Source organism: Echinops telfairi, unplaced genomic scaffold, assembly GCF_000313985.2.
Source record: "Echinops telfairi isolate 266 unplaced genomic scaffold, ASM31398v2 ScPeMD7_44;HRSCAF=162, whole genome shotgun sequence".
Classification (NCBI taxonomy): Eukaryota; Metazoa; Chordata; class Mammalia; order Afrosoricida; family Tenrecidae; genus Echinops; species Echinops telfairi.
The window spans coordinates 545,624-560,813 of NW_022103942.1; positions in this window are offsets into that span (position 1 = coordinate 545,624).

Here is a 15,190-nt window from a genome sequence, read left to right on the forward strand (position 1 = left end):
AATGCTAATTAATAAATACCAAAGGAATTGGAGAATCAAAACCTAACAGCTATCATATAACTAGTAAGTGGTTTAGGAAAAAATCATAAATGTAGGTTGAGTGCACATCAAATCCCACAGTAGTCACTAACCCCCCATGGTACCCACCTGGTCACCTTTATCTAGAAAAATAAGCTTGACTGGGTTCCTAACGTGTGTGTAGAACTCAATAAGATGGATAGATCTCGAATATTCCTCAACATGAACCACCCCCAGCAGCCGCACACACACACAGGGGTCCTTGCAATGACTCAGTGTAAACAAAATGATTAAAACTCTCAGCTCCAGGAACTGAGAATGCTCAGCTATAAAATGTTACATTTCAAGGAAGTCAACCTTGAAGGAAAAACAGGACTTGCCAGTAGCTGACCTCTCCTTTCTCTTAAGATAACGTTTGCAGCCACCAAAGACTCCCTTGTTAGGTAACATTTATAGCTAAGGTTGAACAAGGTTCCTTTGTTACTTTTATAAGCTCAAAATACCCTGTCCTTGAAAATGGAATGTGTAGACAAGACTGTTAGCTTTTACCACGCATATAAACTCTATGTTTAGCCACACACGTTGACTTTTTGGGAAAATTTTGTTATTGTGAGTTAGATGAGAGTTTACATATTAAATCATCATTTTTTGTATTAAGAACTTATCAAGCCTTCCAGTGGCTTACTCTGTTTTCATCATTTTCCCCCGTCTTCCTCTTGTTGGATATTATCTTCCTCTCCCCCCAAGTTCACACCTGTCTGCCCTCTGGGTTTCCCTTTCCTTCCCCACCCCCTGAAGCCCATCAAAGTCTGCTTCCTTTTCTTTATTTTTAAAAATGGTAGTAGTCTCATACACAGGTTGTTGCTGTCAGGAAAGCGTTAGACAGCTGCAAAATCAGTGATTCAATCCCACAAGCCATTCTGCAGGCAAAGATGGGGCTGCCTGCTCCTGTAAAGATGTAAAGACTCAGAAATCCTGTGAGGTGTCTGACGACTCAGACGTGAATCTGGCAGTGGGATCAATTGCACTCAAGTTGTCCTCCAATTCCATCCTTGTCAAGAGGTGTTTCACAGATTCATCATTTTGCTTTAATGTCCCATGGAATCCCGTTGTTATGTATGAACCAAAGTTTAGCCACACTACCAATGATATGGGAATTTAGGCATTTTTTTAAACTCCCCATGTTTTTGTTATTGTGAATGTTACTGCAATGAACATGGGTGTGCAACAAAGCTAAACATTAAAAAGGGTGGAGTAGTCAGAAACCCTGGTGGTGTTGTGGAGTAAGCAATGGACTGCTAATGAACGGTTGATGGTTCAAATACACCAGGCACTGTGTGGGAGGAAGATGATCTTATCTGCTTGGGTAAAGATTTACAGCCTCTGAAACTCTGTATAGATGGCAAGCAATCACTAGGAGTCAGATTCAGAATAAATGGGATGGTATTGGCTTTTTGATGGCTTCGCAGGTGAAACATGAGGTTTTCAGTTCTGGTGAAGATTTATATTCTGGGAAACCCAAAGGGGCAGTTCTAGTCTTTCCCATAGGGCCACACTGGGTTGCGTGGTGGTGGTGTGAAATTGTCCCATTCCCACGTGTGCATGCATGATTAAACTCTCTTCTGTCCCTTCACTTTCTATGGTTGAATTGGTTTTGTGTTGTGCGGAGGTACGACCCTGCATTCAGGACACACACACACACACACACACACACACACACAGCGCCTCTCTCATGGCCCCTGCCTGTGGTTGGAGAGCAGAACGTCATGGCAGCCAATCTCTCTCCCTGACCAGACAGCTGACCACCACATCCCAAAGCAAGAAAGAGGCGACTCGGATCTGGGAGTGCTTGGTACCCACCCAAAGGCCCGAGGACTCACAACCATCTTCAGGGCCCCAAACATCTGAATGTGGAAACCCGCCTCTGCTGGGAGGTCAAGTCAGTCTCTAAAGAAAAGTCTTCGTAGTGTCCGACCTGATGTCTGGTTTCTATGGCAACCACAGAACACTGGCCTATCTGGACACCAGGAATGCCTGCACAAGGTTGTCCTCCCCCACTGGCCCTTAGTGTCTCACTGAACGTGGGACAACTGTGCTTTTCAGCTCTCCACCAGCTAGGACACTGAAATTAAAATAATTGAAATGGGACCCAGGTAATTGACAGGAGACTGCCCAATTAGTAGAAAATTTCCTGTTGTCAGGAATTTTATTTGCTTCACCAAGAGACAGCAGGGGAATAGGATCCTTTGGCAGTTAGGGGGTCCCAGAGTTCCTGGAGGTCGGCTAGCTCTCCTGAGGGGGAGCACGTAAAATATCGCACAACGTGCAAAGCAGTGAACCATCTGTGGCAGGAAGCTGAGAGGCCGTCTACAGTCCTGTGACACAAGGATCCAGGAACTCCTACAAATGCCATTGAAGGAATCCCACAGTTATTTCAGGGAGGCCGGCCTCGATTATTAGAGTTATCTAGGAGGCAAAAACCTAGTCAACTGAGTCAGACAAAGGTCTGCCTTGTGGAAATTCTTACTTTCATTCCTGATACATCCTTCAAAGCGGCAGGTCATTCCTGGCCCGTGTATTTCTAGCCTCGGCACACTCTGTCTCTGTCTCAGGAATGACTTCCCGAATGGTGAGTCAGGAAAGGGAAAGGGAAGGAGAAACAGCCGGACTTGCTCAGCCAGGACACTTTCCCTTTGAGACTCTCAGAACCCAGCTGCCCTCACAGGGGGGTTCTGTTCCGCCTCTCAGGGGCGGGGCTCACAATGGGCCCACCACTCCCCTCCCCTTTCATGTGTTTCACTGGCTCCCCAACTATTCCTATGATATTGCCCAATGTGCCCGGGTCCTTCCACCCACGCACTGTCATCTAGCCAATTCTGACTCATAGAGACCCTATAGGACAGAGTAGACTGCCCTTCATGGTTTCAAGGATGGGACTCGTTATCGAAGCAGACCTCGTGTTTTTTTCCCAGCGAGTGCCTGATGAGCACCTCTCTGGGCCTACAGATGCATCCTTGCTCCGTGACCTGAGCTCTGGATAGAATAAAAATTAGGACAAAAGAACAAGAACAGTGGTGAGAGGAAGAATACACCTTATATCTGCAGGCTAATGGGCTTCCTTTTTCTGAATCTGAGAAGTGGAGAGGAAACGATAGCTCAATCATTGACTCCTCTGAACATTTATTCAAGTTGCCTGTTGTTAAGTCAACAGTTTAAAATCAACGTATAGAAACTGGGAGAAGCGGCCATGCAGCACATTAACCCAGTGCAATGTGTCATTTGATCTCTTGACTGCTGGAAACCATGTGGAGCAGTGCTATTCTGCCCTGCAGGGTCTCGATGGCTCAAGGGGACTCAGTGTCAGTGGGCTTACTGGCCAGGTTACAGATGCCACATTCTGTGGCATTTTGTTTTCAGATTTATGCCTTCAGATGTTCAAAGCAACGGCCAAAGAAGGCATCACCACTTATTGATAAGGAAACAAGCGCAGAGCGCAAAGTACCTGCTGAAATAAATGTAGAGACATATCAGATACACACAGAGGCCGGCTTGAAATGACTTTCACTGGCCACTTTGGGGGACAAAAAAGCATCAAATTAAGTACATAATAAAAGCAACAGATAGATGGTAATCCTTGGAGTAAATCAGGAGGCTGTAAGTCTTTCAGTGTTTCTGATAAAAACACGTAAATGAATAGGCAGGTAGCTGCCTCGATGGGGGAGAAGAGAAATTAGTAGCCTAGAGTTGAGTGCTGATGAATAAATCAGGAAGGAAGCAATTGGAATAGGAACACCTGACAAGGATCGCATAAGCAATGCATGATGCAGGCAAGAATCCTAAGTGGTGACTCAGTCTGCAGGAAGCCCACAGCAGTCACCATGGAGACAGCAGCGTCACCAGGGCGAGACCACTCCAGATTGCGGACCACCACTTCTTAAATCGGGAAAGGGGGAGTATTGACTCTCAGCCCCAAGACACCCAGGGCGGGACACCCAGCCCTTAGTCCCCTCTGCTCCATCTGGAACTCCTGAAGGTGGGAGCCACCCCTCCCACAAGGCGGGCACGCTAGTATAAGGGCCATCACAGTTGCTATCATGATGTCAGGTTTCTATGGCAACTAGGGGACGCTGGCCTGTCTGAACTTCAGAATCGCTCCAGCACAGGCATCCATCTCCCCCCACCCCGCCTCCGCACAGGCCTTCATCTCCCTCCACCCCCACCCCGCTTCTGCTCCCTGGACACCTGTGCCCTTCAGACCCTCACCCGACAAGGTGCTCAAATGAGAGTAATTAGACTGGGACCTAGGCAATCCAAGGAAGTCTGCCCAGTTTAATAGAATAAAGTTTGTCCTGCTGTCAGGAATCATTGCGCCGCTGAGTGCCAGATCAGCTGTTCAAATCCACCAGCCACTCCTCAGGAGAAATATTCTCCGATCAAGAGTGCAATGTGTAGACGTCGCATGGGACAGTCCCACCCTGCGCTATAGGTTCGCTATGAGTCAGCATCGACCCAATGGCAGTGAGTTCATGACGAGACAGCAGGGGAACAGGATCCGTTGGCAGTGAGGGGTCCCAGAGTTCCTGAAGGTTGGCTAGCTCTCCTGAGGGGGGGCATGTGAAATATCGCACAACGTGCAAAGCAGTGAACCATCTGTGGCAGGAAGCTGAGAGGCCGTCTACAGTCCTATGACAGAAGGATCCAGGAACTCCTACAAATGCCATTGAAGGTGACTCTGACTGATTTCAGGGAGGCCGGCCTCGATTATTAGAGTTATCTAGGAGGCAAAAACCTAGTCGACTGAGTCCTACAAAGGTTTGTCTTGTGGAAAGTCTTAACTTTCATTCCTGATATGCCCTTCAAAGCGGCAGTTCGTTCCTGGCCCGTGTATTTCTAGCCTCGGCACACTCCGTCTCTATCTCAGGAATGACTTACCGAATGGTGAGTCAGGAAAGGGAAAGGGAAGGAGAAACAGCAGGAGTTGCTCAGCCAGGACACTTTCCCTTTGAGACTCTCAGAACCCAGCTGCCCTCACAGGGGGTTCTGTTCCGCCTCTCAGGGGCGGGGCTCACAATGGGCCCACCACCCTCCTTCCCTTTTATGTCTCTCACTGGCTTCCCAACTACTCTTGTATGTTGACATTGAGTTGGTTCCAACCCTTAGTGATCCTGTGCACAACAGAACAAAATACGTCCCAGTCCTGTGCCATCCTCATACTGGTTCCCGTGTTTGAGACCGTTTTTTGCAGCTCCAGTGTCAATTCATTTCATTGAGGCCACTCCTCCTTGTCGCTGCCTCTCTACGTGACCAAACATGCTATCTTCCTACAGGGACTGGTCTGTCATGATAATATTTCCAAAGTATGTAAGACGAAGTGTCATCATCCTTGCCTCTAGGGAACACTCTGGCTGTACTTCTTGCAGGACAGATTTGTTTGTCCTGTTGGCCATCCATGGTCCTTTCAGTATTCTTCTCCTGCACCAGCACAATTCAAATGCAGCAATTCTTCTTCCGTCTTCCTTACCCATTGCCCAACTTTCCTATGCATATGAGGCCAGCGAAAATGCCATGGCTTGTGTGAGGAACACCTTAGTCCTCAATGTATCGTCCTAGCTTTTCAATAGTCCTCTTTAGACTATGCAGCAGATTTACCTAGTACTACTTGTCTTTTGATCACTTGACTGCTGATTCCATGAGTATTGATTGTGGAGCCAAGCAAGAAGAAATCCTTGGCCTCAACCTTTTCTCCACTTATCATGATGTTATCTCCTGGTCCAGTTGTGAGATTTTTGGTCTTCTTTACAGTGAGGTGGAATCCACACTGAAGGCTGCAGTCCTTGATCTTCATCAGCAAGTGCTTCAAGTCCTCCTCACTTTCAGTAACCAAGGTTGTATCATCTGCTTATCACAGGTTCTTAATAAGCCTGCCTCCAATCCTGGTGCCCCCTTCTTCTTCATATAGGCCAGCTTTTCTGATGATTCGCCCAGCATACAGATTTAATACGTATGGTGAGAGATTACAGCCCTGATACCGACACCTGTGCGGATTTTAAACTATGCACTGTGCCTTTGTGCTGTTTGCACAATTGCCTCTTGATCTATGTACAGGTTCCATATGAGCATAATGCAGTGTTCTGGAATTCCCTTTCTTCTCAAGGATATCCATAGTTTGTTATGATCCACAGTTTAATGCCTTGGTATAATCAATAAAACACAAGGAAACATATTTCTGGTCTTTTAGCCAAGATTCATCTGACAGCAGCAATGATTGTTCCATGCCCTATCTGAATCCTGCCTGCACCTCTGGAAGCTCACTATCAATGTACTACCACAACCATTGTTGAATGATCTTCAGCCACAGTTTGCTTGCATTTGGTATCAAGGACATTGTTCTATAATATTAGCGTTCTGTTTGGGCACCTTTCTTTGCAATGGATACAAATATCACTCTTCCAGTCACTTGGCTGTCTTCCAAAGTTCCTAGCACAGACCAGCGAGTGCTTTCAGTGCTTCATTAGTTTGTTGAAGCATTTCAATTGGTATTCCATCAAGTCCTAGAACCTTGTTTGTGGCTAAGGACTTTGGTGTAGCTTGAACATCTTCCTTCAGTACCCTTGGTTTTTGATCATATACTACCTCCTGAAATACCGGAATGTCCACTAATTCTTTTTGGTATGGTGACTCTGTATATTCCCTCCACCCTCTTTGGATGCTGGTTTTTTTTTTTAACATTTTATTGGGGGCTCATACAACTGTTATCGCAATCCATACACACATCAGTTGTATAATGCGCATTTGTACATTTATTGTCTTCATCATTCTCAAAACATTTTCTCTCCACTTAAACCCCCGACATTAGGTCCTCATTTTTCCCCTCCCTCCCCACTCCCCCCTCCCTTGATAGTTTATAAATTGTTATTTTGTCATATCTTGCCCTGCCCGAAGTCTCCCTTCACCCACTTTTCGGTTGTCTGTCCCCCAGGGAGGAGGTCACACACAGTTCCTTGTAATCGTTTCCCTCTTTCCTACCCATTCTCCCTTTACCCTCCCTGTTTCACCACTCACACCACTGGTCCTGTAGGTCTCATCCGCCCTGGATTCCCTGTATTTCCAGTTCCTATCTGTACCAGTGTCCATCCTCTGGTCTAGCCAGCCTTGCAAGGTCGAATTCGAGTCATGGTAGTGGGAGTGGGGAGGAAACATTTAGGAACTAGAGGAAAGTTGTATTTCTCATCGTTGTTACATCACACCCTGACTGGCTCATCTCCTCCCTGAGACCCCTCTGCAAGGGGATCTCCAGTGGCCTACTCATGGGCTTTGGATCTCTACTCCGCACTCCCCCCATCATTCACTATGGTAAGATTTTTTGTTCTGATAATGCCTTATACCTGATCCCTTCGACACCTCATGGTTGCATAGGCTGGTGTGCTTCTTCCATGTGGGCTTTGTTGCTTCTGAGCTTGATGGCTGCTTGATTACCATGGATGCTGTTTTGTCCATAGAATCTTTTAAGATTGCAACTTGAGGCTTGAATTTTTTTCTTGAGTTCTTTCAGTTGAAGATATGCTGAGCATGTTCTTCCTTTTTGATTTTCTAATTATAGATATTTGCACATTTCATTATAATATTTGGCTTTATCTCCTCAAGCTGCCCTTTGACATTTTCTATTCAGTTCTTGGACTTCATCATTTCTTCCATGTGTCTTAGCTACTCTACAACTAAGAGCAAGTTTCACTGTCTCTTCAGACATTCACTTTGATCTTTTTCTCTCTTGTCTTCTTAATAATCTCTTGATTTTTTCATGAGCAATATTCTTGACGCCCTCCCACAGCTCACCAGGTCTTCTGCCATTAGTGTTCAATGCATCAAATCTGTTCTTGAGATGTTATCAAAATTTGGGTGGGATAGACTCAAGGTTATATTGTGGCTCTTTTGGATTTTTAAACATTTTTTTCAGCTTCAAGGAGGAGCATTTTTCTGAAAGTAGATTCAACCATGTTAATATAAATGGAGTAAAGCTTGTGGAAATGGAGCCTTCAGGATCCCCATTTTCACAACTCAAGGAGAGAAAAGCACCTATAAAAATCTATTAGTAATCAGAACTTGGAATGTAGGAAGTATGAATTTTGGAAGATTGGAAGTGATCAGAAATGAAATGGATTGCATACAGATCAATATCTTAGGTGTTAGTAAGCTGAAATGAACTGGGATTGGCCATTTTGAATGAGAAAATCATATGGTTTACTATGCCAGGAATGACATCACAGAATCAAAAGGAAGGTATTGCATTCATTGTTAAAAGGGGCATTTCAAGATCTATCGTGAGATACAGTGCGGTCTGTGATAGGATTGCATTTATCCACCTTCATGGAAATGAACTCAATACAAGTATTATTCATATTTATGCAGTAACCACTAAAGCTAGTGATGAAGAAATTGAAGAATTACTTAGAGGGCATTGCGTATATGTTAATGATGTTGGAATAAAGGGGAAAAGGATATCAATAATGGTTGTAAAACAGGTTGTGGAATTCGAGAATGCTTTCTTGTGTATATTTTTACCAAAATTAGGAAAAAAACATACGCGAATAACAATGAGGACCAGGAACAAGAAAATGTTCTAGAATTGAATGTAGTGATCATTGTACCTCTTCTTGATATAATCGAATTATTGAATTGTTTGCCATGTGGATAAAGTGCTACAAAAACAGTTTAAAAATTGAAGAATTATACCAGTGTGCTCAGTTAGAAATTGATCAAACGTTCAATCAAGATACATTGCTAATTATTAGAGCTTGGAAAGCAAAAGTTGGAAACAATGAAGAAGGAGCAGTAGTTGGAAAGTATGGCCTTTTTGCTAGAAATGAAGCTGGAGATGGCAAGACAGATTTTGGGAAAACCAACCACTTGGTCATAACAAATATCTTTTTATCAACAACACAAAACATGTCTATGCGTCTGGACTTCTCCAGCTGGAATACAATGACATAAAATTGACAACATCTGTTGGAAGAGATGATGGAGAAACTCAAATATCAGCAACTAATATCAGGCAAGAGGCTAATTGTGGAACAGATCATCAATTACTTATACATATAAAAAGTTAGGAAATGTTAAGTAAACCAGAGACACGACTTTGTGATTGCTCAGCAGTGAAACCCAGAAATACTAAAAAGCTTACCCCACCTGTATCCTAATGCCCTGAAATCCCTGAGCACTTGTATTTAAATCAGCCTAGTGAGTGGCATGTCTTTTAAATTATAATAGTTTTGAAAATTAAAAACAAGATGAATGCCAAATTTCATCTTACTGCCCCCTGCCCTACTTTGGAACTCTTGGGGTTATAGGGAAGCAATGACTATCAGGTTTCCAAAATTATGGGAAATGTTGGGGAACCACTGCAAAGTATAATGTTTTCTGATGTGATTTTTAATGACTATATATAAAATAATGATAGCATAAAAGGAGGGTTGCTATGTGAATTGCCATCCAACTATCAGCTTACTAAAAACCGTGAAACTAACTGCAAAATGTGTATGAATTTTATTTTCTATAAATATACTTTAATAAAGCTACTGAAAATATGATACTGGCCTGGTTTTCTGTTGTAAGAACGAGCAACTTTTTTTTCATTTTAAAAGTAGTTTTATTGAGCTATAATTAACATCACACAACTCTATAGTTCAATCATATTGAAGAGGGTTGTGTGATCATCACTGCAATCAGCTTTGGAACCCTTTCTTCCTTCAGGTCCCCGTTGATGTTGACTACCCCATCTCCCCCAACCTCCCCTTCTGTGCCCCCAGGTAATTATCAATCTAGTTGCTATCTTCATAGAGCTACCCACCCTGATTTACTTATGCAAACAGACCAAACAAAGACAAAAAAACAAAGAACAATAAAAAGTATCCAGCAACAATGACCGAATTAAAAAACAAACAAACAATGACCGAATTAAAAATAAAAACCTCCATCAAAAATATAGCAGAGGATATTTAAAAATCAGAATAACTTCAAAATGGGTGTTGAGGTAGTTAGTTTATTGTGCCAACCTGGCTGATAAACACATATGGGATTAATTGAAGTGTGGAGAGATAAATGGCTCAGCAAGCCTCGCCTTTCTTGTCTCTTGCTTTTTGATCATCGGATCAGTGTGTGCTGCCTTGCTTGTTCTGTGCCTCAATTTGCAAGCTACACTGCCTGTGTGACACCTAACCTATGATGGTGTCGCTGTAATTTGAGTTTCCTTCAAGACCTGTTTCACCACACCTGCTTCGCACACACACATCTCTTGAGCTGGGGACTGTCAGATGCTGTCATCTGGCTGACTGTTGGTGACCTGCCTTGCTGTTTGCTGCCTGTGCCCGGATAGCCTGAATTGCTCTACAGAGGACTGACTACCCGGCGGCCCTCAAGACTTGAAGGACTGCCAGTGTCTCACAACTGTCTCACAGGAGTGAGTTGCACTGAGCCATTTGTACTGTTTATAATTTAATTAATTGTTTATTTCTTATGTTATATCTATATCTATATCTATTTGTATAAATATGTATATAATTATTAAAATTCTGATTTTATTTCTCTAGAGAACCCTGTCTAACACAGGTTTGGTAGTTACATAATCTGTTGTCAATTTGAGACTGAAGAGTGAAAGGGTGGAGTTTAGCCTGTCAATCAGGTTGCAGCCTGATGACCTCATTTGGAGGTGCTAAGGAGATAAATAGCTCCCTGGAGGTGGGACACACGCTCATTTCCGTTGAGAAGACACATGGAAAGAGGCTGATGAAGTCCAGAGCCACAGTAGCTGTAGGAGCCACGTGGAGGCCCCTGCCAGTGCTGAGATGCTTCTACTGCCACTCGAGTCACAAAACTTTCCACCCACTGGCCTGTGATCCTCCTGCATTCAGCATTATTGCATGAGTTTAAAGAGGAATTTATGGATTAGTATTGGACATATGGGCTAATATTGGATTTATGGACTTGATCTGGACTGGACTGGGATATTTTCTTAATATTCAATTGCTCATGTAAATTAAGCTCTTTCTTACACACATATGAGTGTCTACGAATTTATTTCTCTAGTCTAGGTGGACAAACACAACGGATCAAAAGGGGGAGCTAATAACATGCAAGTGACAAGTTGCACTCAAGCCTAAGTACACCTGCCCAAATCCACTTTACACTGCTCTTTGTCTGATATTAAGACTGTGCACATTCCTAGACTCTAATCAGTGAGGATTTACCAGAGACTCAATCACATAGGACCCTGCAGATGGATTTGGGCCTTCCACTATCATCCATAGTGTTTTAAGAACTGGGTGTTTAAATTTTAGGCTCTAGTACTCTCCCTTCCTCCAACTTTGGATTTTATTATTTACAAACCTTGAATCACACAGGCTGGTGTACTTCCTTTGTGCGGGCTTGACTGGCTCACTTAGATGGTTGCTTGTTTTGAGACAAGCCTTTAAGATCCCCAGTGCTATTTATTCTGATAGCTGGGCACCATCTGATATCTTCACCACACTTTGTGATAGCATCCAAATCTTTAAAGATCTTATACAGGCAGGTACAAATCAGGGCCATATGACCAAACCTTTTAAGTATAAATAGCTTGATGCCCATATTTTATATAACCATGGATTTATATAAAACTGTAGCTGTTTCCCAGGCCTGCTGTCTCTGTGCTGTGTTCTTCTAAGCAGTGAATCTTCCTATCCAACATGAGACTGTGCTTGGGTGAAAAACTCAATTAACTTCTGATCATGTTCACATCTTGCAACTGAGTCAGTGGCTTGAGTGTGGGTCCAGCACAGAGTCCAGAGCCTGCGCATTATGACCTGGTGGCGGGTCACTGCTTTCCTCACTGTCCCATAGCCTTTCTCACATGATGTCCTTTTACGGAATCTAAGTTGGGACTACTTTTTGCGGTGTCCCTAGGGAAATTCTTATCCAAAAGCTACACGTGGGCCTACCCTTGGCAGAAACTATTTTCCCTCTAGAACTTCATCTTCTGGACACAGTTAAGACTGTTTACAAGCGGCCATCTAGCTCAGAAGCAACAAAACCCACATAGAAGAAGCACACCAGTCTGTGTGATCATGAGGTGTCAAAGGGATCAGTTATCAGGCATTAAAGAACAAAAAATCATATCATTGTGTGCTCACCTCCTTGATACGATTGCTGAAGACAAATGGGTGCATAAACAAATGTGGCAAAGAAAGCTGATGGTGCCCGGCTATCAAAAGATATAGCATCTGGGGTCTTAGAGGCTTGAAGATAAACAAGTGGCCATCTAACTCAGAAGCAACAAAACCCACATGGAAAAAGCACACCAGCCTGTGCGATCATGAGGTGTTCAAGGGATCAGGTATCAGGCATCATCAGAACAAAAAATCACATAATTTTGAATGAGGTGAGGAGTGCGGAGTGGAGACCCAAAGTCCATTTGTAGGCCACTGGACATCCCCTAACAGAAGGGTCTCAGGGAGGAGACAAGCCAGTCAGGGTGCGATGTAGCAACGATGAAACATACAACTTATCTCTAGTTCCTAAATGCTTCCTCCTCCCCCAATATCATGATCCCAATTGTGCCTTACAAATCTGGCTAGACCAGAGGATGTACACTGGTACAGATAGGAACTGGAAACGCAGGGAATTCAGAGTGGATGATCCCTTCAGGACCAGTGGTGTGAGTGGCGATACTGGGAGGGTAGACGGAGGGTGGGTTGGAAAGGGGGAACCGATTTCAAGGATCTACATGTTACCTCCTTCCTGGGGGACAGACAACAGAAAGGTGGGTGAAGGGAGACGTCGTACAGTGCAAGATATGACAAAATAATAATTTATAAATTATCAAGGGTTCATGAGGGAATGGGGAGCGGGGAGGGAGGGGGAAAAATGAGGACCTGATGCCAGGGGCTTAGGTGGAGAGGAAATGTTTTGAGAATGATGAGAGCAATGAATGTACAAATGTGCTTTACACAATTGATGTATGTATGAATTGTGATAAGAGTTGTCTGAGCCCCTAATAAAACAATTTAAAAAAAAGAAAAAAGTAGACTGCTTATAATGATTTGGTCCTAAGGATGGACTGCCTGCCTTGGTTTCTGGATTTGGAGAGAAACCAAATGGGCAGCCCAGCCATGGAGGAGCAGAAGGACGAAGAGGGCAATGTGGTTGTCAGCAAGCACGCACGCGCGTGTACACATACATTTTCATACTCTTCTCAGGTACCGTTATCACAATGCTAGAATTAGTACTACTAAAACATGTTTCTGGGGTGAAGAGAACACATGCAGCTCATCAATGCAAATAGTCATGGGAGCTATCCGAGAAATGCACACATGACCCTGATACTCGACTTCAAGAGAAATGAAGTCTTGATGCATTGCACATCATGGATGAACCTTGAAGACACTATGCTGAGTGAAATAAGTCCATCACAAGGGGACAAATCTTATAGGAACCCACTCCTACGGCAGCATTGGGCAGAAACAGAAAAGGTGCCATCCAGTCGTTGTTGGCAGTAAGGAATATCAGAAATACTATAAATTCTGAAAAACATAGACTTGCAAATGGATGATGCCACATCTCTGGACTGGAATTGTCGCCAGGCATTCATGACAAGTTGCAGTGCAAACACTGATGAGAGGCGATTTGTTGCCTGTCTGATTGGCAACACTTGACATTATCTCCTGTGGGAGGAGGAGCAGGCACTTTCAGCCAGTCTTGTGAGGAACGTGAATTACAGCACTTCGGGTGTATTTAAATACCAATTTTTAGACTCCATGGTTTGGAAAGCACATTTATGAGAATTTATAAAGAAATGCTTACGAAAAGGTAGTTGTGAATATTTGACCAGGGGTGTTAAGTATACTATTCTTTTGTACTAAGAAACCAGACACCGGAAGGATATTTCCATCATGAGGCTACTAGTGAGATAACCTTCTGATCAATCATAGAGTGAAACACCAGTTAGGGGTGAATTGAAACATTGATTTATTAACAGCCTGAAGTTTTGATATAAGGAAATTAAAATGGAATGACAGAAATATATTTACATGGAAAGATGGTCATAATAAGTGCAAAGTTCATTACAAAGGCGATAGTGGCCCAAACCCATGTTTGCTGATAGGTGTTTAGCTATTTATTCATAGGTCTCAAATGACAAAAAGTGAAAACAACATATCTTTTTTCTCCACTCACACAGGATTTTTTCTCTAGCATAGAATGTGAAAGCACGTTTGATGTGAAAGCCAGCAGTTTCCCTGGACGCTCCTTTCCCATCCAGCCTTCCAGAAAGCTTTCCTTGCGGGCTTTGGGCCACGGCAATGCCGACTTGTAACACCAGGTAGAGGTTAAGTGCCTCCATGTCCAAATTCCACAGACTAATGGCACTGCTCTAGAGAGGGTTCTGACTCATAGCGAATCTATGATGAGGACAGAATAGAATTGCTCCTTAGGGTTTCTGAGACCGAACATTTACGAAAGCAAACAGCTTCAAATTTCTTCCGCGGAGTGGCGGCTGGGTTGGAACAAAAAAAATGTATCTGTTACTAGCCCAACGATGATACCGCTGCGCCACTAGGGTTCAGAGCTGGGGAAAACACACTACCTCGTCTTACAACTCAGGTTCTGAGTTTTGCTCAGAATTGGATGGGCATAAAACGAGACTATGCAAACACATACTCGGCACCCCGAGGCTGAAACCTCGGGTGGGGAGTTGTAGCGCTCCTTAGTGCAGAGCCCGGCGAGCAGGACTCTGCCTCCGAGTCCGTGCTGACTGACTCCCAGCGCGGCTCCTGTGGGGTTCTGAGACTCTGTTTCCGGGAGTGAAACAAACCAGTCTTTCTCCCCAGCGAGCTAGCTGCTGTTGGTTTCCGATTGCCGACCACATTGGATCACAACCCAACGCATAACCACCAGGGCTCATTAGGGCGAGCAGGAGGCGACTGAAAAGATGGCGCTGGAGCGGGGTCTTGTCAGCTGTGTCCAGAGTGGTCTGCAGAGAGGGTGAGAGGGAGAGGGGGAGAGTTTCTGGGCAGTTTTTGCAGGGATGAGGTAATGCAGTGAGGTCTCTGCAGTGTGGACATATTAGCTGACGCTCAAGAGGAAAGAGATAAAACAATGAATGAGATGGAGATGTGGGAGCAACATAAAATGTAACGGCTCTAAT